The following is a 26,766-nucleotide window of genomic DNA, read 5'->3' as shown; positions in this document are numbered from 1 at the left end:
GTCTTTCTACTTAGAACTGAAAGTGAGGGTGATAGGTTGCGTTCTCCTGTTCATATTTATTATTCCGATGGGCTAGCAAATCTTGGGTAGATATCGTTTTCATCTTTTTTTCCCATTAGAAAATGTTTCCCTGGCACACATGGTAATACTTTTCTGCTCTCCCCCATGGTGGTCCTGTGACTTTCCCTCCCCTCTTCCTCCTTGTCAATTCTAGGAAGATGGGATTTGCCACAGGCTGGGCTAATCTAGTCTCATTCCATGGCTTAAAGACCTGTTCTATTGCTACTTGATGAGCAGAAAGGGCATATTCATAAGTCTGATTAAAGGGACAGGTGGAGACTCTGCAGAACACTCTCTCTCTCTCTCTCTCTCTCTCTCTCTCTCTCTCTCTCTCTCTCTGTGTGTGTGTGTGTGTGTCCCCATCTAAGAAGCCCAGGATTCATGGCCTGCAGCATCCATCTTGGGTAAAGAAAATGAGGTTAAGGAGCACTGTCAGGGGCTGGACTGAGGAAGAATGGTGGGAGCTGCCCCTCCCTTCTCCTGAACCTTCCCAAGGGCAGGAGGACAGTATTGATTTAGAACAGTGGTTTGCAGAGGGGCATAGTCCAAAGGGGAAAAGCTGGGAAATACTGGGTGAGGAACAGCTATAAGAGGAAACACCAGGAGAGAGACAGCTGGCAGATTAAGTGTCTCCCCTTCGCCTAAAACTAAGCAGAGAACTCAGTGGCAACAAGCTCAGATTACCCAACGTAGGAGTGACGTAGATAATAGGGACAGAGGGGTAAACCTAAACTGGGAGCAACTCCATTTATAGAGAGATATGCACTCCTTTGTCTCTTGCTGTGATTATTAAAGAAACTAACTGGTAAGAATGCTCATTTTGTTTGATCTGCTTATTTACTGCCACTGGGGGAGGGATCTAATTCCCTGAAGCCTGACAAGCACCCAGATTACTTTATCAGATTCCTCTGCCCATTTTCCAGTTATAGAGTCAAATGCTCAGGAGACCCTCCTTGACCCAGCTGACCCTGGCTTTGAAATGCGGGTGGCTAACTGTTTCTGTCCCATGGGTGATATTCACTCTTGATGGGCCATGCACCAGTGATGAGTGTGCCCACCCCACACCTTTGGACACACAGCGGTGGCTCCTCAGCTGTTTGGTACAGATTACTTGAGGATGGGAGTTATTGTCTTCTCCCTGTTCATCAGGTGATTTATCAGATAACAGGGAGGGGGCAAAGTACATTTCCATCAGGATGATGCACTGGGTGGAGAGGTTCAAACCATTGCTGCCCAAATTGGGGGGAGGCTTGGCATTGGCAGAACAAGTTGCTTGGGGGACTGTATCTTGTTAGCCCCCCTGCCTTTATTATTGTTGTTAACTTATTGCATTTATTGCATTTTACATCTCAACTTTTTCTCCATGGAGCTCAAGGTGGTGACATGGTTCTTCCCCATCTCATTTAACCTCCCACCCCAGAGCAACCCTGTGAGGAAGATCAGGCTGAGAGGCAGTGACTGATCCAAAGTCACCCAGGGAGCTTCATGGCTAGGTGGGGACTTGAACCCTGTTCTCCCAGGTTCTAGCACAATATTGCACCACACAAGCAACTTTAAAGCAACTTTTGGAACTCGCTCCCAAAGGAGGCCTGTCTGGCTCAGATCCCATTCACTTCCAAAAGAGGCAACAGGGACCTTTTCCTTCTGCCTTGTGACTCTCCAAAATGTTTTTCCTCCTAGTGTTTTTTTTTTTTTTAAAGTATGTGTGTACTAGTTTCATTACCCAGTTTGGGGGTGGGGGTGGAATAGGTCTCTGCCATGGATGTCCATTTTGTATCGTCTTAAATTTCATCTTCTATTAGCTTGCCTATTAGCCAACTCCCTCAGCTTTTCCTTATAAGGCTTGATTCCCAGGCTGTTTAACATCTTGGTCCTCCTTATCTGCACCCATTCCAGCTTATCAATATCCTTCTTAAACGGAGGTGCCCAGAACTGGATACAGTACTCCCATACAGTGCACTACACTGTCTATAATCTCCCTGCAAACAAATCAGGACAAAGGATCTCTAAAGGTCTGGAAACACCCACTTCTGTAGAAGAGAAGTGTACAGTGCCTTTTTTCATCTGGAGTGCACTGGAGCATAGTTCCGGCACCTCTCAATGGAGCATCATTGCAAGCTGGTGCTCCCCCCACCCACTTCTTTATGTACTTCTGAGAAGCCCAAAATGAATATTTCAAATCAAAACAAAAGCTGTCCAGTGTCCACAAGTCTATAGCCAGGCCTCCACCATTCCATGTGTGTAAGGGCCATTCTATGCTACCCTGGCCATCTGCCTGAATCTAAGAAAACAAGGGAGGCAGGGGTCCATTTATTTGACCTGCACTGGAACCAGGGGTGAGCCCCCAAACCAGCCAGGGAGAAATCTTGCTGTACATTTTAGCCCCTCTGCAGGCAGTGAATGTGGCTGTTGTCAAACCGGCATCTGTTTAGGGCTGACATGAGTCGTCCGGCGACTTACTGCGAGAACAGAAAGTACAGTGGTACCTCTGGTTACGTACTTAATTCGTTCCGGAGGTCCGTTCTTAACCTGAAACTGTTCTTAACCTGAAGCACCACTTTAGCTAATGGGGCCTCCTCCTTCTGCCGCGCCGTCACCACACAATTTCTGTTCTCATCCTGAAGCAAAGTTCTTAACCCGTGGTACTATTTCTGGATTAGTGGAGTCTGTAACCTGAAGCGTATGTAACCCGAGGTACCACTGTACTGGAAGTGTGTATATTGTAATGGCTGTCTCACAAACAGCCTTGAGTCCTTATTCGCTGGAAATGGTGGAACAGGATTGAATAGAGAAGCCATGCTTTTTTAAAGAAAGCTAGAAAATAACAGTGCTGCCTAGTTGCTGCCTCCCGTATCTTTGATACACATGAAACAGAACGGAGTGCTTATTTTGTAGGAATAACACCAATCTATAAAACTGTTATTATCTCTCTCTCCCCCACCCCCTGCTTTCTTCTCTCTGTTTGGCAGACCCCCACCCGAGTGCCCAGCTCCAAAATGGCCCGTTTTTGTTCACTCACCAGCCATTATCTCCCTGCCAAAGAGATCCATCACCATCCACACAATGAGGACACTGGGCAAACATTTTGGACACCTGGCGAGGGAATTATCAGACCTTCCTCGTGGGAGAAGAGGGAGCTGGAACAATCCTATCTCTCCTCCCTGCATCTCATAGCTGTCGTGTTCTGTGAGAAGGGCTGTCATTCCTGTCCAAATAGATGTGTTTGCTTCAACACGAGCAGCGGGAACGAAAAGGGGGGTCTGGTTCTGCTACATGGCAACTGTATGCACAAGGGAGGTATTATTACTCCCTTTGCGGTGATTATTCCCACCACTCAGAGCATAAGAACTTCCTTAGACCAGAAAATATATATATGTTCCTGGCTTCATTTGTCGGTCATCATGGGCCTCTGGGGCTGTCGCTCAAAAAGGGCAAAAGACTTTCACAAATTCTCTTCCTGACTTGGATAAATCCAGATTAATCCCAAGGCTCCTCTAGCTTCTAAGCTGGCTGTAGTTAAAAAAAAAAAATGCAGCTTTTACGTGCATCTCCTTATTCACATTGCTGTAATGACTCAAGATGAGGTTCGCACCCCCCCCCCCAAGATTCTATAGCTCTTATTTCTGCTACACTCTACTTTTGTCTTTGTTTGGGGAAATGGATGGGCAGGTAGTTCCCTCGACGGCTCTATTTGGCCCAAGGGCTGCTAGTTGCCAACTTCTATATTCTGAGCAGCACCAGACATGCTACTAGTGCTAAGCAAATGTCCATTAAAGTAACAGTGGCAGAATTAGGATGTGGTGGCAGAAGTAGGATCGGGTGTACATACTGCAATTAAGACCCATTGCGCAAGACCTTGCACAATGTATGACCCTCCAAACCAGGCGTAGGCAAACTCGGCCCTCCAGATGTTTTGGGACTACAACTCCCATCATCCCTAGCTAACAAGACCACTGGTCAGGGATGATGGGAGTTGTAGTTCCAAAACATCTGGAGGGCCGAGTTTGCCTATGCCTGCTCCAAGCTAAAAGCAGCTCACAGGACGTGTCTTCTAGCTTGCGTCTGCTTCCTAAGCTCTCTAGTTTGCCACTCCAGGCAGGCAGCGGATATAAAACATGTATGACAACACAGAAAGGGACTATAAAAGGTTGGTGGAGAGTGATTGGCTTGGTGTTCAGATCTGATTTATCATATCAAGATGTATTTATGTGTCTGGTAAGAGCTGCTATAAATCCCCCTTCTGGTCTGCTCTTAGCTTGCCATAGATTTTCCAGATGCAAAGGAGGCTCCTTTCCATCAGCCTTATGAAAACCTGCGCCTGCCCAAAGTCCCTCTTCTATGCAGCTGTTGAAGGCAAGGAACTCTGTCGCGATAGGCACCTGGTCGCTATTCAATACAGGTCTCTAAAACAGCGGCTTCTAAATGGTGTGTTGGGGCAGTACCAGGTCTCTTGAAAGCTTCTATGAAGATACACACTGAGGACCAGCAACAGAGGACAAGGTTTCCGGAAAGGCCGCAATTGCATGGTAGCAGGGAATACTGAGTGTGCTTGGAATTTGCTGGGATATGCTGCAAATTCCATATACTCCAACTGTCCCTACTTACACTGTGTAATCCTTAGTTTCGGGTTCTGATCCTCAATAAGTCATTGTCCCTATTCTGTCCCTATTTTGTTTTCCCATTTTGGGAATGGTCTTGATAAAAAAGGGGGGGTATTATGGTGAGTTTCTAGTGATATCATAAATCACAGGTTTTCTGTTGAGTATATACATTTTTGTTAAACAACAAATAAATCCTTCAAGGTTCACCCTGATCCGGTCTCTAGCAGCTAGCTTCCTTACGGCTCATTCATACTTCTGCTTAACCTGCTGCTTTCTGCTGGGAAAACCCACACTTTACCGCTGTATTGGAGCAAACGCCAATCAGGTTTTCCATGGATTTACATGTCAGGGACTGGCTGGATGAAGAAGACTGGTGGGAGCCACCAGCCCAAGAACTCCCCAGGGAGGCCTCTAAAGATGACACCTTAGAGCTTGGACATCCTGCTTTTCCTTAGGATGTCCCTGTTTTCATCATAGAAATGTTGAAGGGTATAGAGTTATGCGACACCCCCAAGCCAAGGAGATAAGTAACTATACAACCTTTAGAAGACATCTGAAGGCAGCCTTATAGAGGGAAGTTTTGTCATGTTTAATGTTTTATTATGTTTTTATATATGTTGAAAGCTGCCCAGCATGGCTGGGGGAACCCAGTCAAATGGGTGGGGTACAAATCATTATAATCATGATTATGGAAAAGAATGTCCCTATTTTCATCAGAGATATGCTGGAGGGAATGCACCATTACAGTGGTACCTCTGGTTACAAACTTAATTCATTTCGGAGGTCCGTTCTTAACCTGAAACTGTTCTTAATTTGTTCTGGAGGTCCTTTCTTAACCTGAAACTGTTCTGAACCTGAAACTGTCCGTTCTTAACCTGAAACTGAGGTACCACTTTAGCTAACGGGGCCTCCCGCTGCTGCTGCGTGATTTCTGTTCTCATCCTGAGGTAAAGTTCTCAACCCGAGGTACTATTTCTGGGTTAGCGAAGTCTTTAACCCGAAGGTTTTGTTTTTGTTTTTCAGGTTCTTTTTAAAAAAATTAAGTAATTCAATAAAAATATTATCTTAAAACATATAATCCTTAACCTCCCCATTTTCCCCCTCCCTCTCATAAAACAACTCCCCCTCCCTGCCCCCTGCCCCCGACTTCCCTCAGTTCCGATCTCTGGTTTCTCTATAAATGCTATTCTCTGCATGTTACAGAATTGTAGAAGTCCTTAATTTATCTAACTGATTATTATCAATAAAAAGTTTGTGAGTGTTTATTCAAAGCCTGCCAAGGAGTCCAATTCACTTTGTTGCATCTTTAGAGACTTTGTAAAAGGTTCCCATTCCTCTTTAAAGTCACAGTTATCCTTGTCCTGTAATTTTGCCAGTTCTGTATAGTCCATCAGTTTCTCTTGCCATAATTCTTTAGTCGGGATTTACTCAGTCTTCCTTCCTTGTCCTATTAAGACTCTCGCCGCTGTTGTTGCATACATGAAGATATTTTTCAACTTCTTTGGCAGGTCTTTTCCTACAATCCCTAAGAGAAATGCTTTTGTAACCCAAGGTGTTTGTAACCCGAGGTACCACTGTACTAGTACCTACCAAGCAGAGAGCCAATGAGCAAGCTGGTAGATGCACCTACAGCTTTCCCTTCTCAGGATCTCTAGAAGGCTGCAACAGAAAAGAGCAGCCCTCAATGACCTCATCATCATAAGCTTCCAGCAGCTTCCACCATATGTAGAAACAGCTTATTAGAGACGTGAGCGCCTACATAGAAAGCTGCTGCTGGTGGTCAAGATGGAGCAGAGACAGCCCCTCCGTTCCTTTGGTGGTCAAATATCTTGCCTGTTTGCTTGGGATTTAGCCAGGGAGTGATGGTTTAATACAGTGTTTTATCCCTAACCCCCCAAGGTGAAGACTAATCTTCTTTACAGCAGTCCAACATGCTTAATCTGGTTTCAGTTTATCTGCACATCTGGGTGGTAGAGAGATTTGAGCAAGCACCAGGCAACAAGAACATTGCTGACATCGCCACAGGGAGGGGGAAAGGGGCAGCTATTTGGATGGGCCTAGGTCAATCTTTTCTTTGCGCATTTGTCAAACTTGGGCGCTGCAGCTGATCTAATTTTACCCCTTCTCCTGTAATTAAGAGCAAATTCTTCTGAGTGATGGTTTGCTTGCCTCCCTTTTCATTTCCTTAAGAGCTGATGTTTGCTTGTGGAGTGATTAAAAAGAAAAGAAAAGAGCAAGCTGCATAGATGTTTTGAGTTTGTTTATTTGCTTGAGGTATTTTTTAACGCACCCTTCAGTTGAAAATAGCCCAAGTGGCTAACAAAGTTTTTTGAAACAACTTAAACAGAGCACACGAAAAGCCCACAAAACAACAACAATGAAACAACACACCAGGATGCCCAAAGTATCAGCATCAGCAAATCTAGGAAACCCTGTAAGTAGCATGCCTATTTTTTTCTACTCTGCATTTAGGGTGGAAGAAAGTATACATCTGACTAAATAAATATGCTTGCTCCTCGCTGCCAAAGCATTGTGTGGAATGGATGGAAGAGCACCTTTGTTCCACACATTATGGCATTTTGGGGTAACTCTCTGTACCAGGGGTGTGTGAGCACACAACATCGCTCCCTCTAATAGCAAACTCAGTTGGTGAGTGCAGAGATGACTTTACTCAAAATGAAGGCGCTGACCAATGAGAGGGTGGTATTGGCATTCTCGAGAGAATTCTGAGGACTTCAGAATGATATTTTCCCCATTAGAATGATTAGCAATACAAAAACATTTCAGGAGTGGGAGGGAATCTGAAGTGGGCAACCCCTTTAACAGCCCAATAGAGACTGAGTATGTTCAGGGCCCACGCTGAGTAGCTGTTGGGGGCATGGGACGGAGGAGATGGAAAATCAGGAATGAGGGGAAATGGAATGGAGTTTTTTGGAAGAAGGTGTGGCTGGCTGGCTGGCTGGCTGGCTAGCTGGAATCCTGTACAGGAGCACTTGATGCTGCAAGATTTTGTGCAGAGACTGACTCAATACAGAAAAGCTGTTTTAAATTATTTTTAAGGCAATGGGTGCATTGTTTGTGCATGCAATGGAAGCCGAGGGTTGTTTATGACTCCCTGTGACGTCTGCACATAGTATACATGGTCGTGGTGATGGTTCTCACACATTTTTCTGCATTCTCTATGAGTGCATGGCATGCAGGCAGTTATTTGCCAGTTCTATAACTTGTAAGGGAACTGTTGGAATGAAGTCCTTAGTTAAACTCCTTAGTTACCTTGACAGAAAAAAGCATCTGTATATAAAAGGACCTTATTGATATTGTGGTTTTCCAGACTAAGAAGGAAATCTGTGAGAAGAAACATGCTTGCCCCTCCGTTTTGTCTCCGCTAATAATGTGCGATCATAAACGAGCAAACAAGATTATTAATTGCTGTGCATTAGCATCAATGCTCTTCAGTGAAATTAGCACTTCAGCTGCAGAGCAAAAACATATTCCATCTTTCCTCTCCCATTCTGAGAAGGGAATAGTCGCACCTCTTTAGGCATTCATTAGACTGTGCATTAATCAGGCTAACGTGCCATAATTGTGATTATAGTTTGGAATCAATTAATGCTCACCTTAAAAGTAAAGCTAGGAGAGGGTAGCAATTAAGGTAATAGATCTGAGGAGGAGGGAAGACAACCGTGTTATTGACAATTGCAGACTAGTAGCACCAATAGGGGCAGCACAACAGCTGGTTGTCAAGGCCAGCACTGCTGAACGTTACCCAGGCTAGTGGCTTGGGTGGCACTGTGGTCTAAACCACTGAGCCTCTTGGGCTTGCCAATCAGAAGGTTGGCAGTTCAAATCCCCGTGACGGGGTGAGCGCCCATTGCTCTGTCCCAGCGCATGCCAACATAGCAGTTCAGAAGCACGCCAGTGCAAGTAGATAAATAGGTACTGCTGCGACAGGAAGTTAAATGGCGTTTCCATGCACTCTGGTTTCCATCACGGTATTCCATCGCACCAGAAGCAGTTTAGTCATGCTGGCCACATGACCCAGAAAGCTGTCTATGGACAAACGCTGGCTCCCTCGGCCTGAAAGTGAGATGAGCACCTCAACGCCATAGTCGCCCTTGATTGGACTTAACCATCCAGGGCTCCTTTACCTTTACCTTTAGTATTGTAAGGATCAATTAGTCTTAAAAAAAAGGCAGATCAGCAATTTCACATTTGAAGATGGATTCCATTTTGTTGGCTTTTATTTTGTCTACAACGCCTAGAACTTCATCTCTTGATACCACAATTTGTCTCAGTTCCCAACTCCCTTCCTGCGAAAGTGCGTTCAGTCACAGGTTTGTGACCTATATCTTCCACTGTGAGAACAGAGACAAATAATTCATCCAGTTTCTCTGCAATCTCCTTATCCTCCTTTTGTGCACCTTTTGACTTCCTTGACATCCAAAGGTCCAAATACCTTCCTGCTAACTCTGAACTTCAGCTAGTTCCTTCCCCCCTTGCTTTCAGCTTTCTTCCCTTTTTTAAAAAAATAAATAAATCCTTCTTTCTACCACTGTGAGAGTTTTTCATTTTGAGGTTCATTTCCCTTCTGAAAATGCTTTGGCACCATTTCCAACACAGGCTTTTCAATAATGCTGTGGTATAAACATTCACCGGCTGCAACCGCGATTAGCCTCCCCAACCATTAGAAGGAAACAGTAAAACAAAAAAGAAAAGCAAGTAAATCAGGTTTTGTAACCCCTGTAATTTCTGGAACTAATTCTTTATTTGGCATGTGGCTTCTCTGCCTTCTCATTTTAATTTTTCCTGTACTGGTTGCTGCTTTCATCTCTTTGCAGCCCGGTTAATACTTTGATTGGCTGGGTCCCATCTTTTCTGCAGAAGCTTGGGAATCAGTGTAAATAGCCACTGCAGTACAAAAGGAAGGAGGTGGGCTCTGTGCCATCACTAACATGAGTCGAAGGGGCTTGTGCCAGCTCATGGGGTTGTTTATACATGTCATGGACCAGCTACATAAACTGGCAGCCAGTTATCTCTGCTCATGAGAGGACCTGCAGGCCTTTTCTGTTGCAAAAAGGACTGTTGGAGTCCATAGGCTTAGCGACGAAATGAGAAGACAATGCAATATAGCTTCAAGCTTCTTGCCCTAGCTCCCACTTTGTCTTCCAGGCACAGTCAAAACCTATAAGATCCCAACATAACGGGTGATTTTTGAAAGGGAGAAGACAACCACTCAACTAGCCCAACTTTACCAGCCAATTGAACATAGTCAGACATTTCCTTCCAGGCTCCACAATTGCCAAGACCCTGAGTTTGTTTTGAAATTTTGTTTTGTTGGAGAAAGAGGTCCTGCGACTTCCAGTCTACATTACAAACTTCCTCTTTAATTGTCATGACTTTCCTCCAAGGCAAAGATGGGGAGCCTGTAGCCCTTAAGATGTTGCTGTCCTCCCAGCTGCCATTATCTGGGACCATTGGTGATGCTGGCCATGGCTGATTGGTGTTGGAGACTTGCTATATCTGAAGAGCCACTTGCTCCCCATCCCTGCTCCAAGAAATCCTGAGAATGATAGCTTGGCGAGGGTGCTAACAATTCTTTAAGGTAGATAAGCCAACATATTGCCCTCTGGGTGTTGTTGGACTACAACTCCCCTCAGTCCCTGCCAGCATGATGAATAGTAATGGGTGATGGGAATTGTAGTCTAAAGCACTGGAGGATACCAGGTTGAAAAAGGCTGTTGGTTCACCACAATGAGAGCAGGGTGCTGACCTAGAGGGGATCTTGGTCTGGTCCTGCAGCAAGGCTTTTCCAGTGTTCATATAGGTCAGGACATTGCTCTTAAGGGGACTCGAATGCACAGAAATGGGCTAAAAATATAAGTGGGAATACTGTTTGCTAGAGAGTTATGGAAGTGCATGGTCATGTTCTGGACTTTCCCAAAGAGTACCAGGCCCTGCACACTCTCAATTCTTTCCTTGTCACTTTATCAAATGGAACGTGGCGGCCCCCGTATTACTATGACAAACTTGTTCATCCTGCTGTGACTTAAGCAAATGAACTGAAAATAGATTTGAAATGGTTTTGGCAGGAAAGGCAGAGAGGCCTGGGATGCAAATGCACTCCCTCTCTCCCTCTGGCCTCCATTTTATTAGCAGCTAAGAGAGTTGAACTAACCTTTCTTCTCTGGTACTTACATAATGGTTCTCACACCTTCTGACAAAATCACTTCAAGCTGATGGGCCCTTTTTTCATTAAATCCCTCAGACAGGCAAACGGAAGGAAATGTTTTAGCATTTGGAAAAGCATGGGGCGAGCGGGCAAATATCCACAACCGGCAGATAAAGTACATGGCTGGTTTCAGCAGAGATGCAGAGCCTGATTTGGGATTCTACTCAGAGTAGACCCATGAAGTTAATGGCCATGGCTAACTTATGCCTATTAATTTCAGTGGGACTACTCGGCGGAGGACTGCTTTGTGTGGCCATGCACACACAAACACATCACATATCATTTGCATGCCAGTTTGCATTTCTTAGTACAGAATGTATTGATCTGATGTGTAGAGATCTTTCCTATTCGACTTAGTTCAAGAGTGTTCTGGAAGGTTTCTTTCTACGTGAAAGAAGCAAGCACAAGTTTTCTGGGTTTTTCCTTCTGGGAAGCTGAGTACAGCTGGTTTAAACTGGTTCTGTTATCCTTTCTGTCAAGGTCATATAATAGTCAGGCCAGGAGGAGCCTGGGTTTCACTCACTTTTCTTTTCTATCTCTTTGTTCTGGTGTGGTGTTCTGTTCTGTGTTAAGGTTTAGTCTTAGTTCTTGTCAGTTTAAGATAAGTCTGCTGCAACTGGATTTCTTATGGACTGTGCCAATCCTGAATGCACTGGATTTGTGACCGTTATGCTCATTTGCCTTCAGTAGCAGTAAAGCTCTGCTGGATGAGATACAATTTCCTATTTTGGGGAACTCTATAACGTGTTTAGGTTTTTTCGTCCTCCACACACTACATTGCATACCCTCCAACACGACCCAGAGAAAAACCAGGATGTGTGTCTTTCAGGGAAATGCTCCTGTGTGAGTCACATGACCCACACAAGAGGATGGCACCCAAAAGCGTGCATCTTTCAGGACCGCAAACTTGCATGAGAGCACGGTGCCCCAAGACACATGTCTTTGGGGGGCACAATCTCACGTGAAAGCATGCCGCCCAAACTGGATGACAATTAAATCAGGAGAGTTGAGGGGTATGGTTTTGTAACTGTATTGTTCACCCAGAGGCCTGGTTCTTACGTCAAGACCATGAGAACATGAGGTGGGTCAAGCCAGTGGACCATCTTTTCAGGCATCCTATTTCACAGTGGCCAACCAGATACCTGTAGGAAACCCACAAGAAGGACCCAAGCACAAGACAACTCGCCCCTCCTGTATTTTCAAGCACCTGGTATTCAGAAGCATTATTGACTCTGACAGTGGAGGAAGAGAGTAGTCAGCATGGCTGATACCCATTGATAGCCTTCTCCTCCACAAACTTGTCCAATCATCTTGGAAAACAATCTAAGATGGAGGTTTGTCCATTTTCTTTGCATTTGGATAACTCTTAAGATACTGTAACCAATTTTGCTTGATGGTTCCCAAGATCAAGGAGCAGGTTTTCCTCTATGCTTGGATACAATGGGATGCCATTTTGAATGAAGATGGCAGACAGAACCTTCCAAATCTGCACTGGAATTCAACCATTGATTTCAAAGTTGCCTTGATTTGAATGGATTCTTAGAATTCTTAGAATTCTTGAATGGATTCTTAGAATTCCCATGCAATGCTGGGAACGAGGCTGCTAATAAGTTATAAAGGGACAGGACAGTCTGGGTAGCTTGTTGTCTCCTATTGTCAGAGACAGCATCAAGGCTCAGGCATTTGTATCCCAGCAGGGGTCCATTTACAAAGACTACCCTTGACCTCCTCCAGCACCTAGTTGAACTATCAAACTCTCTTCCACATGAGGCAGGGATGGTTACCAACTTAGATGGCTTTAAATAATAACAATAAAGGTAAAGGTAAAGGGACCCCTGACCATTAGGTCAAATCGTGGCCGACTCTGGGGTTGCAGCGCTCATCTCGCTTTATTGGCCAAGGGAGCCAGCGTATAGCTTCCGGGTCATGTAGCCAGCATAACTAAGCCGCTTCTGGCAAACCAGAGCAGCACACAGAAATGCCGTTTACCTCCCCGCCAGAGCAGTACCTATTTATCTACTTGCACTTGGATGTGCTTTTGAACTGCTAGGTTGGCAGGAGAAGGGACCGAGCAACGGGAACTCACCCGTTGCGGGGATTCGAATCGCCGACCTTCTGATCGGCAAGTCCTAGGCTCAGTGGTTTAACCCACAGCACCACCCGCATCCCAATAATAACAATAACAATAATAATTTATTTATTCCCCAGCCACTCTGTGCAGCTTCCAACAAAAGATTAAAAATACATTAAAACACCAGACACAAAAAACTTCCCTAAATAGTTTGAGGATCTATACAACTGTGTAACATGCAGAAAACAGCATTCTTAGAGAAATCAAAGACTGGAACTGAGGGAAGTCGGGGGTGGGTGGGTTTTTGTGTGGGAGGGTGGGGGGAGGGAGGAAAAATGGGGGGGAAATAAGGATGATATGTTTCTGGATAATATGTTTTGCTTTAATTTTGAATTAAAAAAAACTTTTTAAAAAAACCTTCCCTAAACAGGGCTGCCTTCAGATGTCTTCTAAACATCAAATAGTTGTTTATTTACTTGACATCAGATGGGAGGGCGTCCCACAGGGCGGGCACCACTACCAAGAAGGCCCTCTGTCTAGTTCCCTGTAGCTTTGCTTCTCGCAGTGAGGGAACCGCTGGGAATCTTCTTTAAAGGAAGATTACACAGATTCATGGAGGACAAGGCAATCAACAGCTAACTAGCCATGAGGGCTATGTTCTACCTCCTCTGTCAGAGACAGTGTGCTGGGAATCGCAGGTGGGTAAAACGCTCCTGCACTCAGATCCTGTCTGAGGGTTTCCCATGGGCATCTGTTTGGCCACTATGAGAATGGGTCATTGGCCTGATCCAGTAGGCTCTTCTCGTGTTCTTTTGTCCTCTTCTCCACTATTGCAGCTTGCTTGTTCACCTGCCTTTTGTTCTGGCCCAATCTTGGTGCAGTAGGCAAAGATGGATCAGAGATGCTACTGCCTTTTTACCCATTGGCTTTATGGCTGGCGAAACAAGCAGGAGTTGAGGAAGCAGAGCAGCCTCAGCAGCCAGTTATCATGGATGATGAGAAGGTAACCTCACCAAGGGAAGGGTGTCTTGTCCAAGAGTCCTCCAAAAATTGGGGCTGGTACTCCCCACCCCTCAAACATCTCTTCTGGGCAGCTCAGCTATTCCAAGTCTCTCATTCCTGTTACGTTTATCCACGTTTTGCTCTTTTGTGGACAACAATTGTTTTGTTTCTGCTTCTCTGCCTGTGACAAATTGCTGCCGCTTGGTATCACTCTGATGAAGTAAGTAAAGTCTCTGCAGCCAAAATAATAATAATAACCTCCTATTACTTTCTTTTTTGGTTTAAAATGAGTTACTTTAATAGAAAGACTTAAATGCCTTCTTCTATTGCCAAGTCTTGGCTGTTCTGAGGTCATAAATTCTTCTCCCTCCAGTCTGCTGTTCCTGACATATCAATCCTTTCTACTTCTCTGAACACTAAAATTGAAAGAAAACATGGCCAAGGCTTTATGCATTTTTAATTTAATGAAATTCAGCTGAGAGTTGCAGAAAAATAAAACAACAAACACTGCCCGGTGCAGAATGTCACAGCCCCTTGGAAAAGCCCCCAGTACGTTTTGATAACAGGAGAAAAGATTATTTTCAAGATTGCTGCAGGGGTTTATTTTTGTTCTCTCTCCCCCCCCCTTTCTGATTCTAAACTATTTCCCCACCTGTTTCCCCACCTGTGTTTGCTTGAGAAACTCTGTCTCCCATGAGCTGAGGTAGAATTGGCATCACTTATCGATCGGAGGGGGCCAGCATGTCAGAAGTCTTGTGTCCACTACTTCATTTTGAGAATTTGCTGCTGTGGGTTATTTCCATGGCCTCAGGAAGGCAGAGAGTTTCCAAGCTGCCACTTGAACCATGTTTTTGTGGCGAACCAGAGGCTGAATGCCAGCAAACTTTAGATTATTCCACGGAGGTCCACCCGTGGTCCAAAAGGTTTTGTCACTGGCTCCGCCCCTCACCCTCCATATTTATTTTTCACTATGGCCATGTCTCCCTTGGCCATGTTTGGCTTTGGATCTACTCCAAGACACTACTCAGGATGCCACAGTTTCTGAAACCAAAAGTGATCAACTCCGAGCTCAAGTGAAATTTTAGCTGGGGGGTTGGGGAGTCTGTGGCCCTGAAGATCTTGCCAGACTCCAACTCCCAGCCAACATGGATGATGGGAGTTGTAGTCCAGTGACATCTGGAAGGCCACAAATTCCTCACCCCTGTTTTAGCTTTTGGTCCACATCACCTAACTCAGTTAAATGGCCATATAAATGAGCCTTCCCCAATGTGGTGCCCTCCTGATCTTTTGGACACAGCACAATGTTGGGCGACAATGACAAAGGGAGGCTGAATGGAGGTTATAGGCTGCCTCTTCCTAACCAAGGCTGTGATACAAGGCCCATCCCCTTCCTTGAACTCCCAGTTTATAATTAATTTTATTCATACCGGCTGAAGTGCAGCATTCAGAGAAGAACTGAAGGCAGGTAGATGAAAAAGGAAGAAAAGGACAGGGAAAGATTGGGGGGAAAGTTGAAAAAATAAACCAAAAAGCCAAGGGAGATAAAAGAAAAAAGAAACTGAGAGTAAGATGAGATTTCCAAAGATGCTATCATTGGTATGTGATCAGATGTGATGAAGAGAAAATAGAGAGAGACGGAAAGGGTGGGTGGGTGGGTGCAAAGTGAGGCTAGACAGCCAGGCAAAGTGGAAAGCAAGTTAGGAAAAGAAGTCAATGGAGAGGAAAAGAGGCAAGTGGGGTGCAAGGATTGGTAGCATGTGGGTCTCTCTATCGGGGTTAGAAGTTTGCATGCTGCTGTACAAGTCTGGGTCACCCTCAGACGGCCAGTATGTTCTGGGAGGGATTCAGTTGCATATAATAAACTCAGGGTTGCACAATTAAAGTGGATTGAAGTGCTCTGATGCAACACCCCCACATTTCTTTAAACCACAGAAATTTTGAGGTGATGGGGAAATGCACAAAAAGGTAAGATATGTTTCCGAGCACAATTCAAAGTGTTGGTGCTGACCTTTAAAGCCCTAAATGGCCTCGGTCCAGTATACCTGAAGGAGCGTCTCCACCCCCATCGTTCAGCCCGGACACTGAGATCCAGCGCAGAGGGCCTTCTGGCAGTTCCCTCATTGCGAGAAGTGAGGTTACAGGGAACCAGACAGAGGGCCTTCTCGGTAGTGGCATGCGCACTGTGGAACGCCCTCCCTTCTGGTGTGAAGGAAATAAGCAGCTATCTTCTTTTTAAAAGACATCTGAAGGCAGCCCTGTTTAGGGAAGTTTTTGATATTTAATGCTGTATTGTTTTTAACACTTGATTGGAAGCCGCCCAGAGTGGCTGGGGAAACTCAGCCAAATGGGCGGGGTATAAATAAATTATTATTATTATTATTATTATTATTATTATTATTATTACTTGCTGATGGGAGGACATATAGTCTCCATAAAAAGCAAATCAGAATGAATGTTCATTGTCTCCCTGCACACAAAAGTAAGCAGTGATGACCTCTAACTTAGTTGGCTTTAAGAGAGGAGTAGCAAATTCATGGGGAAGGCTATCAATGGCTATCTGGCAAAATGGCTATGCCGTGTCTCCACAGTTGGAGGCAGTATGCTTCTGAATAGCAGTAACTCCCCACAGGCAGGGGCAGTGCTCTTGCACTCAGGTCCTGCTTGTGGGTTGCTTACAGTCATCTGGTTGGTCACTGTGAGAACAGAATACGGGGAGAGATGGGCCATTGGTCTAATCCTGCAAGCTCTTCTTATACAGTGGTACTTCAAGTTAAGTACTTAATTCGTTCTGGAGGTCCGTACTTAACCTGAAACTGTTCTTAACCTGAAGCACCACTTTAGCTAATGGGGCCTCCTGCTGCTGCCGCGCTGCCGGAGCACAATTTCTGTTCTCATCCTGAAGCAAAGTTCTTAACCTGAAGCACTATTTTGGGTTAGCGGAGTGTGTAACCTGAAGCGTATGTAACCCGAGGTACCACTGTATTTTCATGTCCTTAAATCAGAATGAATACTCAATAAAGATGAGACACAGTCTAAGGTCTGCATAGGTTTTGTGCAAGCAAATCACAGGTGAGCAGATCAATGAATGCCAATTTTACCTGTGTATAGTCAGCTAGTTTCAATGCACACTTGCAAGCTCTTCTCTATCCTCCATTCAGGCAGTGAAGACAAAGGCATCATCAGGACATATTCACCAAAGGAGGGTATGACGTAACTGGTGAATATTGTGGTCTGTGGAGAGGAGGACTGGCTGAGGAGGAGATGTAGTCTGTGGACAGTCCTGAGGGCCAGATAGAGAGGTCTGTGTGGGCCCCTGGAATTTTCCAACCCTGTTGTACAATAATACTGAACTTTTTGTGTATAGACAATTCAAGGGAAGAAAAAACATCCCATCCCATTTGGTTTTTAAGACTGTGGAAGAAAGATTAATGAAGTGTGTCAGGCGTGGAGTATCCTCTCCTTCCCCAGTAGCCTCAGAGGCAAGAAGAACAAACAGTTCGTATTTTATGGCTTTTTATTCAGTCATCTGGTTGCAAGACAAAAGATCTATGTCTCCATGCATAGATCTTGGCTACTCTGAGTCATTCCTCTTCTGTCGCCCACAACATCCTGGAAACCTACAGGAAGTCACACGAGGCACACCCCTCTGCATTCTCTGTTCTTGAATGTGGAGGGACCGGCGAGCCCTTGGAGGGTCTCCCATACTCTCCAGGGAGGTCTCTGCTGTCTGCTCTCTAACTTCTTCCTCCTCCTCCACTATCTCGTAACTAGGCATTTCCTCATTCAGCTGTCCATCATCCATGTCTCCCTCTCCTTCTGAAACTGCTGGAGATGGGGGTCAGGGGACTTCCCACTTCTTCTGAGAGGAGCCGATCAGACCGAGGGCTCATTTCCCATTCCTCCTGTTTAGTCCAATCCCTGACAGAGTGTAACAGAATATAGCAAGGGGCAAAAATGGTGAGGGAAGGCTTTGAGCAGTCTGAAAAGTGGGTTCCAGCTTTCATCTATGACATGCTAGAGGGTACAATCCTGAACTGGAAGGTACCAACAGAAATTTGTGGAAGGGCCATGAGTCAGTGGAGGAGCATCTGCTTCTCATGTAAGAGACCCCAGATTCAATCCCTGGTATCTCCAGGCAGGGCTGGGGGGAAATCCTGTCGGACGGCCAGTCATTGTAGACAGTAGCAAGTTTGATGTCCCAGTGGTCTGAGCTGGCATAAAACATCTCCCTAGCTTTGATTGGATTCTGTGTGTTTCTTTACTTTGAAGTTCCTGCACACAATGCTGTTTTTAATTAAAACAAGCCCTCTTTATTAGTTTCAGAAAAAAGGAAACAAATCTCAATGTCCAACAGAACATTCCTTCTGTTTATATATTGTTAGGCTCAACGTTTGTTCAGTTGGCCTTCCCAGCTGTGGAGCATTAAGCTTTGTCCGGCACAAGCTAACAGAAGATAAATATGTATATCTGGAAGCAGAAGACATCTAAAGCAATTGGGGCCCCTTTTTGCTGCAGTTCACATCTTCAGCTGATTCTGCCAGAGTCGACCCTTGTGGGTGTCTGGATCACAGCCCCTGAATCAGTGTGTAAATAAGAAGCTAAGAATGTGAGAAGAGGAGCCTGCTGGATCAGCCAATGGCCCATCTAGTCCAGCATCCTGTTCTCCCAACAGCCACCCAGGTGCTTCTGGGAAACCCTTAAGCAGGATCTGAGCACAAGAATACAGTACTTTCCCCTTCTGTGGTCTCTAGTAACTGGTATTCAGAAATATTACAGCCTCCAGTTGTGGAGAACAGAGCATAGCCATTATGGCTGGTAGCCACTGACAGCCTTCTTCTCAAAGAATTTGTCCAATTGTCTTAGAGACTACTGTAATTAAGCAGTGTATAAACTGTTGAAATAACTAAATAATGCTATAGGTTGGTGGTGGTGGTGGGGTGGGGGAGACTGTATGATACCCATGGGGTCCTTTTAAACCTGTGATCCTGTATCTATGTGGTTAGAATCTACAAAAGGAGACCTGGTGAACAAGTCAAACCAGTTCCTTTGCTGCCCTCATCAACATATTAAAGAGATGGCTGAGAAGAGAGGCATTGCCTTAGTGACTATTGGAGATGCTTCTAGGAGCGCATTCCCCCACCCCCTTCACTTGATTGGATACTATGGCATTCTAGGAAGGAGAACAATGGACCAGGGGAGTTAGTGTTGGAGAGGGAGTTTGGCTGAAGCTGGAAGCTGGGAAAACAGAGGCTTGTTTTGCTCTGTGCTCCACCGAAAGCTATTCCTTGGAACTTCCCTGGAAGCCCAATAGGGATGCAAGATCTGTGGGAATGTCAATGCTGTGAGTTCCTTCATCATGCTAAGGTTGTATAAATAAAACCATGATAAAAGGTACGTGTAGTCTCACCATTTTTATCCCTGTAGGAATGTGCCACAATGTTGAGAGTGTAGAGACATTTATAAAGAGACGTGGTGGCAGAGTGGAAACTGAGGTCCAGTTTAATGTCAGTCATCAGTGACATTAAAGATGTTAAGTGATGGACAACTCTCTCTCTTTTGTTGGTCAACTGGCCCTTAAATTCTTAGTTACATTTTTCAATTTGTTTGTCCTTTACTCCCATTTTTTAATATACAGTGGTACCTCAGGTTAAGTACTTAATTCGTTCCGGAGGTGCATTCTTAACCTGAAACTGTTCTTAACCTGAAGCACCACTTTAGCTAATGGGGCCTCCCGCTGCCACCGCTCCTCCGCCGTGTGATTTCTGTTCTCATCCTGAAGCAAAGTTCTTAACCTGAGGTACTATTTCTGGGTTAGCAGAGTCTGTAACCTGAAGACTATGTAACCTGAAGCGTCTGTAACCCGAGGTACCACTGTATATACAAGACATCACCAACACCATCCTTCCACCTTTTTCATGGTCTTCTACAAGGCATATCCCTGGATGGATTGCTCCTCATAATGTGTTTCCTCAGCAGCCTTTTCCCCCCTTCCAACAGATCATGTCTGATATATTTGACCAGATTTTATGATACTGAAAATCAATGGAAACTTTAGAGGTTTTCCCCCTTAGCTCTGCCATGCATTATCTCCTCTACAACTGGATAACAAGCCCCTTTACAAGCTCAAAGATGTTTTGAGAGGACTTCATGTCCAAAGACCATTAATCTCACGTCTCTTTAAAAAAACCAACCCACCTCCAGTATAACACTCTGGGCGTAATCGTAATGGAGCAATTAACTGGCTTCATTCTTCTAATTAACAGTAATCTAAAAAAATCCCAAATAAGCTTGGTGAAGAAGGAGAAATCTATATTGCTAAATATATATCTGTATCATGAAGCTCGGGTGCACAGAGCAAGTGTGTGTGTGTTGATATTTCAACACATAGTATGGTAAGACTAAGTGTATTGTAATGGGAAATGTAAGCACAGGCTAAAAGTAATAACATGAGAGAGTGGCATTTGGTCGTATTTGTCATTTCTCTTTATTATATTCTCTTTTATTTGCTTGTATGAAACTGTATGTGGGCTGTCAATAAATCTTTGTTCAAGTGCAACTTGGTTGTCCTGACTGTGTCCATTTGGGCTCAGTGGGTGGATAAATTCCAGGGACAGGAGAAAGTCAGAGTGACAAGGAGGTTGCAGGATACCTCCAGATCAAGCTCTTGTGCCCATCATTAATCCATAAAAATAAAAATCCCATAGTGGTCCTCTTAACAAGGAGTGCTCTAAAGCTACAGTAAAACAACAACAACAACAATAACACACCCCCAAAACACACACACACCATACACCACATCCCCATCCATCACTACGCTGGCTGGATCTACACACCGGGGGGAAAACACTATAAATAAGTCATAAATTAAATCTTTATATAACAAAAGAAAACTCCGTAAAATCGCATAGGCAAAGTTTTGTGCTTTACAGCGCCATCTGGTGTTGCATGTTTATAACATGGTTATAGCATTGTAAACTGAGTAATTAAGCTGAGTACCCCCCCCCCCCCACTTCCAGTGATAGACTGAGATCTGCATAGCAAGCCAACAACCTTTCAGGTTTCTCACATACATACCGATTGAAATACTGCCACACTTTTGCCCAGCCCCTCTTGCCTCTCTTTCCTTGTCTACCCACCCCATCACCAATTCTGATTCTCTTTCTTCTTTCCTCCTTTCCCAAAAATATCCTTATCTTGTCCCCCCCATTTCCATTTACCCCTCCCTTAGGTCCCCCCAAACCTTCTCTTCTCCCCAGTTTCCCTTACTTTTCATCTGCCTTTCCCTCTCTGCCTTTCCTTCCTTCCTTTCCTCCTTTCCTTCCGTCTTCTGTCGAAGGTCTTGTACCTTTTGTTAGGTAGGTTAGGCTGAGAGGTTGCAACTGGCTCAAGATGACAGATGAAAATGCACATATGACTTATATGTGTGTGGCGAGATCAAACGCAGGAGAAGCTTCCTGATGTCGATTTTGGATGCCCCTGTTTTCATCTAAGGAATGTCGGAAGGCCTGAGATACACCCAGTCACGGAGGAGCAGGGCATACAAGAGCTGCAAATCTACCAGCTTGTTGTTGTTATTTTCCCCCCTTTTAAAGGAATTTAAATGGCTTCCTTCTGGCAGAAAATTGGGATTAAGAAGTCACCAGTACATAATTAAAAGATCAGAGCTTACACTTACAAAAGAATACAGCAATCTACTCAGCTGCTGCCAGTTTAATTTCTATGTGTTCATGTCGTGTTAAACATTCAGGTAATAAATACCAATAAACAGAAATGCCACATCCTGAAAACAAAAGGGGGAGAAAAGCCAGGGCAGGCGGACGTTCTGTTCGGTGCCCGCTGCGTTCCGCCAAGCCCCTCTTCCACATCGCTGACGCGGCAATTTATTAGCTTCACGTTAGCTGTTATACAGGGACGAGCGCAACGTTAAATGCTGCCTTAAATCATGGGTGTCAGCGGGGGAAAAGACGCACAAAAAATAGTATAATTAACTTTTGCAGTGGGTGTCCCTGATGCTGTGTTCATTAGAGGCCTATTCTTGGGGTGGGGGGAGATTGTGCCATGCAGAGGTTGAAGCCAAAACTTCAGAAGATAGAGAAGTACAACATCGAACAGAATTAATGTGGTACCAAAACAAACAAACAAACAAAAAAAAAACATCTGGGATGAAGAGCTTGTACTTTTTAAAAAAGGAAAGAAAAAAAGTAGTTGTCATGGAGTTCATTTATTTATGCATCTTCCCTCCATCCCTATCCTCAAAAGTGTGGGGTTCCATCAAATTTTAAAAACTGAAAAGAAGAGATGATGGCTCCATCCCTGGACTTTGAGAAGCCCACTCCTCGTTCCTGCTCTGCTTGATTTCTGACAGCAGATTCAAGAAATGCCCTAATTCAAAATGCAATCAAGAGCATGTCTATGTTATTAGTTTTATACTAAATTAACTATCATGGCCGCGTTCATACCTTACATTTAAAGCACTATGATACCACTTTAAGCAGTCATGGCTTCCCCCAAAGAATCCTGGGAGCTGTAGTTTGTTAAGGGGGCTGAGAGTGGTTAGGAGACCCTTACCCCTCCACAGAACTACAATTCCCAGAGTTCCTTGTGAAGAGGCCTTGCTTGTTTAACCATTCTGGGTACCGTAGTTCTGAGAGTGGAATAGGGGTGTCTTAGCAACTCTCAGAAGGAGAAGGGTAACTTGGCACTGGATATATTACCAGGGTCATCCCTCCCATGAGGTAGCAAACTCAGGTGGCCTGTAGCCTGTCCTGTACCTGCTAAGCTTGCTTGCTGACTTCAGATACAGTGGAGGGTGCTGTCTAATAATAATAATAATGATAACAACAACAATAACAACAACAACAGTACCCCACCCATCTGCTGACTGGGTTGCCTCAGCCACTCTGGGCAGCTTCTAACATATATAAGGTAAAGGGACCCCTGACCACTAGGTCCAGTTGTGACCGACTCTGGGGTTGCGGCGCTCATCTCGCTTTATTGGCCAAGGGAGCTGGCATGACCAAGCCACTTCTGGCGAACCAGAGCAGCGCACGGAAACGCCGTTTACCTTCCCGCTGGAGCAGTACCTATTTATCTACTTGCACTTTGACGTGCTTTCGAACTGCTAGGTTGGCAGGAGCAGGGACCGAGCAACAGGAGCTCACCCTGTTGCGGGGATTTGAACCGCTGACCTTCTGATCGGCAAGTTCTAGGCTCTGTGGTTTAACCCACCGCACCACCCACGTCCCTTTCTAACATATATACAAACATAATAAAACATTAAACATTAAAAAAACCTTTCCTATACAGAGCTGCCTTCAGTTGTCTTCTAAAGGTTGTATAGTTATTTATCTCCTTGACATTTGATGAGAGGGCATTCCATAGGGCGGACACCTCAAGCGAGAAGGCCCTGTGCCTGGCTCCCTATAGCTTTACTTCTCACGGTGAGGGAACCGCCAGAAGGCCCTTGGAGCCAGATTTCAGTGTCTGGGCTGGATGATGGAGGTGGAGACGCTCCTTCAGGTATACTGGGCCAAGGCCATTTAGGGCTTTAAAGGTCAGCACCAAGACTTTGAATTATGTTCGGAAACGAACTGGGAGCCAATGTAAGTCTTTCAGGACTGGTGCTATATAGTCCTGGTGGCTGCACCTAGTCTTGTTGCCAGTGTCAAAGTACGATTCATCCTGGTCAAATATTGTACATAGATATGAAGGGAGTTCCTATGTTGTCTTTTGCCTCAGGCCCCCGAATGCCTAGGGTAAGTCTTGCAAACGCTAAAGCTTTTTCTCGGGCCACTTTGTGTGTCAAGAACACCTCTACTTATTTGCGCCACACATTGCTCAGCTCCTCTGCCTGCCTCCTTTTAAAAGGATCCATTCAGGTATAGCCAATTCCAAGAATAGCTGCAATTTTGCTTTCAGGAAGCCGAGAGCTCAAACATGCCTCAAAATGCAGCAACATCTCTCCGTGCTCTAGGTGAGGTGTTAGAACTCGTGTCGCCTCATCTTCCCGGGTCTCCAGACATCAATATTTAATACTCTCAATGTTGCTGGGTTAAGAACGTAGTTAATTAGCTGAAAAGCAGTTCTGCTGATGGATGTGTTGGGATGAAATATGTCTATATGTGTTTGTTGCAAGGAAGAGCTGTGTTTCTTGAGGCTTATGATGAAACTCGTTTCATTGATCCTTGGACAGATTTAGGCTTTGCAGGGGGAGGGGGGGTGAAGCGTCTTAAGGAACCTACAACATACTGTTTCTATCTGCAAGCGTTTAATCTTTGTACAGATGAATATTGGGATCATGCCTGCTTTCTCTGTTTCTGCATTCAATACCTCTTTTGCGTTTAACATTTTTTGCCAAAAATTCCCAAAGCAACTGGATGCAGCTCAGGTGTGACACCTAGGAAACCAGACACTACTAGTTTCTTTTTTGCTGTTATTAACAGGGCTTAACCACGAGGGTGGCACTGTGGGTTAAACCACAGAGCCTAGGACTTGCCAATCAGAAGGTCAGCGGTTTGAATCCCCGCAACGGATGAGCTCCCGTTGCTCGGTCCCTGCTCCTGCCAACCTAGCAGTTCGAAAGCACGTCAAAGTGCAAGTAGATAGATAGGTACTGCTCCAGTGGGAAGGTAAACGGTGTTTCCATGCGCTGCTCTGGTTCGCCAGAAGCGGCTTAGTCATGCTGGCCACATGACCCGGAAGCTGTACGCCGGCTCCCTCGGCCAATAAAGCGAGATGAGCACCGCAACCCCAGAATCAGCCACGACTGGACCTAATTCTCAGGGGTCCCTTTACCTTTACCTTTTTAACCACACTTTCATTTCCTCCACACCTTCAAGGCACATGTCTGAGCTTACCCCACACAACCCCCCCCCAAAAAACCTGCTCTTTAAAGCTAAACAGAGCAAAGAGCAATTGGCAGAAAACCTGAATTGCCATTTGTTGCGCTTCAACTTTAAAAAGTGAGTTTCCATATGCAAAACGGGGGGAGGGGGGCACTCAGCTGTGCCTGGAAAGGGCAGAGCAAAAGGTAAGTGTGGATAAGCCCACTGTTTATTTCAAGTTTCTTAGAATATACCAGATGTTACTCTCCCCTTTTGCTGGAAGTGCAATAGCAGGGATCATTCTGTTTGTTACTTATAGGTTAATTTTGTTATCAGCAACACCAAGTGAGAGGCGGTGTTACTTAGCAACCAAGCAGAGTGGTGCAATGTTTACTCAGGTGGCAGGTGCTCTGATTGGCTGTGCGATTCTCAGGGAGTCTTTCCTCTGTATGTTTGGTTGCACATGAGGAGCTCATTGACCCCTTTCTTAATTACTTCTATTCCTTAACATTTATGCCCACTTTATACCATGGAATGCATCATTCTGAAGTCTTAAATATGCTTGTCTGCAGCTAGGATTGGTAGATCTTGGACACAAAGTTCAGTACTGGCCTTTCGACTTCACAACACGGAGCCACTCAGTGTTAAACCACTAGTTTTTCCCCATCTGCTACTTTCAATGTTTTTGAAATGTGTCCTATCAGTGCCTTAAAATAAATAGGAATGTTTGAATCTATCCATTTTGGTTTCTCACTGTTTCTCCTTTTTCCATATTTCTGTACCACTTTGCATTTTTAATAAAAACCTTCATGAAAATTATTCAGCATTTGAGTGTTCCTTTCTCTCAACAATGTTTGTGTATGCACATACACAGCTTTGGAAGCAATTAACCATACTATCCTTAATACTTTTGAAGGATTTCGTTCGCATCTTCTTTCAGGAAGCATAAAATAGGTTGGTTTGCCTTAAAATTCAGACTGAAATGAATTTCTCCAGATCCCTAATAAAAGGTGAAAACAGGACTCTAAGCACCACAAAGACCCCTACATCCAAAGTTTCTCAGACAATGAACTAAAATGACCACCACATCTGCCACATCCTCCGTGGTAGAAACTCTTGCTTGCTCCTCATCCTTCTCTGCCATTGCCTTTTTCAAGTCAGCCAGGCCTCATAGCTAGTTTTTGCCATTGAACTGAAGGCATCAGATCCCTCCAGCCAGGCTGAATAGCCTCTTATAGTTCCTATGGCAACCAGATGGGAGTTCTCCATCACTGAAGGCACTTGCTTTTGCTGGTTTAATGGCATTTCTTAGTAACATCAATAGAAGACAGAAGTGTTGTCAGGGACGGGAGCCAAAGCTCACCTTTTGATGTAACTAGAATGGATAGAGTTGGTGCTCCTTTCCCCCTCTTCTCCAGTGTGGAGGTGCTCTGGGTCACATTAAAGCTTGTCCTGCAGCACATCACCTGCAGCACAACGGACATTCTCATATTTCACTCTTGACCCGAGACGGCCAAAAAATTTGTGCACCCTCCACTTCCTCCTATCAAGAACCTAGGCAGAGCTTGGCTGCTGGATCAGGCCTGTCTAGTCCAGCATCCTGCTCTCACAGTGGTCAACTAGATGCCACTTTTGAGAAGCTCACAAGCAGGGCTTGAGTGTAACAGCTCATGTGTGATTCCCAGAAACTGGTAGGCATGTTGCCTCCAACTATGAAGGGTCAACATAGAAATAATTGCTCGTAGCTACTGATAGCCTTAAAAGGGACCACAGAGCCTGGGGCTTGCCAATTGGAAGGTCGGCAGTTCAAATCCCCACAATGGGGTGGGCTCCCGTTGTTCGGTCCCAGCTCCTGCCCACCTAGCAGTTCAAAAGCATGTCAAGTGCAAGTAGATAAATAGGTACCGGTCTGGTAGGAAGATAAATGGCATTTCTGTGTGCTGCTCTGGTTCGCCAGAAGCGGCTTAGTCATGCTGGCCA

General features: G+C 44.9%; 1 long non-coding RNA gene across 1 annotated transcript in view; it reads left to right on the top strand.

The window, feature by feature from the left end:
• Window positions 1–2,538: 2,538 nt before the first annotated feature.
• LOC309357746 overlaps window positions 2,539–26,766 on the top strand; it is a 239,822-nt gene continuing 215,594 nt past the window's right edge. The window contains exon 1 of the long non-coding RNA XR_014163223.1: window positions 2,539–2,771. This is a non-coding gene — a long non-coding RNA (uncharacterized lncRNA). The remainder of the gene's footprint in view (window positions 2,772–26,766) is intronic.

This window comes from Podarcis melisellensis (genome assembly GCF_964234715.1).
Source record: "Podarcis melisellensis genome assembly, chromosome: 15".
Taxonomy (NCBI): Eukaryota; Metazoa; Chordata; class Lepidosauria; order Squamata; family Lacertidae; genus Podarcis; species Podarcis melisellensis.
This window is presented reverse-complemented; position numbering and strand designations above follow the sequence as displayed.